Raw genomic sequence first — 3,005 nt, 5'->3', positions numbered from 1 at the left:
TATATATAATATACATCAGATTTATTAGTCTTTAGTAAGATGGTCTTGTATTTAATAGCCTTTAATAAGTGAGATTTGTTCTGCTTGGCCTGGGGGTGTAGCTTAGTGGTAGATTGCTTGCCTAGTATACTCAAGGTCCTGGGTTTGAGTGGCCACCAAAACAAACCAAAAATAAAATTGTATTCATTTAACATAAAGATTATATAAACCATTAGTATGTGTACTATACCTAAATTTATTGCTAAATGCATCTACATATGCCCATAAGTAAAATCCTTACAAGAAAAAATAGGTTAATACAAAGTTAAAAGAGATAACAAAGACAAAATGAAAACCCTCAACCATATAGGTTAAAAAAAAATTACACGCAAGAAGACAAAATTCTATAGCATTTAGTAGTCACTCAGAAATACTTAGGCAAGATACATTTCGCAAGTATTCATTGCTTTAACCTTCAAAATGGCTTTTGTTATTTGCTTTTTTTATTTGGCAATGGGGAAGTACATCCAGGGCTTAAAGGATGTGAAAGCAAACACTCCCACCAAGCTACACCTCCAGCCTGCAAACAGGGACTTTAAACATGAGTGAAGATTTAACATCCCTTACGCATCTTTAAGTTAAGATATAACTTTCTTAGCTGTCTGTAATAGCAACCTTTCTTTTGGTGGAACCAGGGATTGAATTCAGACCCTTGCGCTTGCCAGGGAAGCGCTTATTCTACTGAGCCATCTCCCTGGCCCCCAATAGCAACCTTTCTCACTCACAGGGGATGAGCCTGTGCTCTTGCACTGACCTATATCCCAGCACAATTATGTCTTTGAAATACAAATTTACACAACAAAAGGAATTTAATTAACAATCTAGCACATGATATTTAAAACTACTTAACTGTTCCATGAAGTGAGCCTCATAATTAGTGTGTGGTGGAGGCGTGGGGGCAGAGCTAAGCAGCAGAGCAAATGCTTAGTGTGAGCAGGTCCCTAGCTTCAATCCCCAGCACCTAAAACCAAGAGTGTATGAAATACTGGGAGGTGAAGAACCTTCTCAGCCTCAGTGACTGCTATATTCTTCAAACCCATGACATATGGTACCGGCTAACACTCCCCAGAAACTCAAACATATTTGGCATAATTACTGTTGAGCTATTATTGCCAAGTAATAAATGTCATCATGCTGGAATATTCAGCATGTACTATGTCCATACATGTGAACAGATACAACATGAAATACAAAAGCTCGATACTGTAAAGAAACTTAAAGGAGTTGGGAGTGCTAGCACAAAGCTGCAATCCTAAATGTCTGGGAGGCAAAGTCAGGAGAACTGAAGTTTGGGCCCAGCCTGGGAAACTCAGCGAAAACTTGTCTCAAAGTTTGAAAAGGATTAGAATATAGCTGAGATGAAAGCCCTGGTGTATTGAATCCCCAGTGCCTAAAACAAAATGAGGAATTCATTTCCTGTAAAAATAGCTCAATTCAATTTGGACACTGATGGCTCAGTCAAGCACTAAGTTGATAAGAAATAAAGGCTGATGCTTGATGAGCACTCATTCCTTTCACCCTGCCCTGTAAAACTTCTTCATGACTTTAGGAACTGTATTAAGTGTGGTTGTCTCTACAAATATAGAAATAATGTCAAAGTATTTATTTCAAGAATAGAAGGAACTGGGGCCATGGAGATAGGTCAGTGGCATAAACAGCTGTCTCACAAGCACAAAGTCCTGAGTTTGATCCCCATTACCAGGAAAAATAAAAAAGAAAAGAAAAGGAATAAAAGGAACCATGAATGTCACAGCTCAAATCTGTGTGAATATTAATGGATAAGGGAAAGTTCTATAACCTGTAACCATTTGAAAATCATATACTGGCCTACTTCTTCCCTGAAAACAAGATCAGTGTAAGCAGTATGAACAAGTGAGATCTATGTTATTAAAGATTTCAAAGAAAAAGCCTATAACCTATTTTCAATCAGACCTAAAAGCCTTTACCATCAATTTTTCTGATTGTAATGACTGTTCTTAAAAAAATTTTCCATCTTAAATATGTTAAAAATGAAATAAATTTAAGGCGTTTTATTAAAACAATGAATTTTTACCTTTGTTATTGCAATACATGGATGCGCAGTGTTGTTCCCTTTTCTTATCAAAATGCAACAGTGAACACATTCTGATGTTTTTATATCCTTAATAATTATTATTTTAATGGCTCCATTTCATTGATAACCCCCCTTTTTTTTTTCAAAACCAGGAATTGAACTTAGGCCCTTGCACTTGCCAGGGAAGCACTTATTCTACTGAGCCATCTCCCCAACCCCTAAACCTTTATTTAAAAAATAGGGTCTCGTGACTTTCAGGCTTGCCTCAAGCTCCCCAGTGATCTTAACTGCCTCAGCCTCCAAGTCCTGGGGTGCTAGCTATTTGCCACAAAGTCCAGCAATAAATCTTTCCTGTTGATTTTTTTGAAATAGCGTCTTGCCATGTGGTCCAAGCTAGCCTTGAAGTCACTAGATAGCCCAGGTTTGCCTGGAGCTTACAGTGATCCTTCTGCCTCAGCCTAGGCCTCCTCAAGGCTGAAATTCCAATCATGTGACACCATACCTAGTTGGCAATAAACCATTTTTGTTGTTTTGTTTAAACTGAGACAAGGTCTCTCTTTGTGGTTCAGGATGGCCTTGAATTCACTGTGTAGCTCAGGTTGACCTTGACCTCTTAGCAATCCTCCTGCCTCTGCCTCTTTGAGTCCTAGGATTAGACCTATGTGCTACCACACCTAGCCTAAAAACCATTCCCAAGACTGGGCATGATGGCGCACACCTGTAATCCCAGCTCTTGGGAGGCTATAAACAGGCAGATCACTATGAGTTCGATCTATGTAGTGAGACCCTGTACACCCTGTAGACACTTCCATAAAATACAAAAAGATAGGGGCCAGGGAGATAACTCAGTAGAATAAGCACTTGCCTAGCAAGCGTAAAGGCCTGAGTTCAATCCCTGGTTCCGCCAAAAAAA

This window comes from Octodon degus, unplaced genomic scaffold, assembly GCF_000260255.1.
Source record: "Octodon degus isolate 3935 unplaced genomic scaffold, OctDeg1.0 scaffold00037, whole genome shotgun sequence".
Lineage (NCBI taxonomy): Eukaryota > Metazoa > Chordata > Mammalia > Rodentia > Octodontidae > Octodon > Octodon degus.
Note: the sequence above shows the minus strand (reverse complement) of the source record.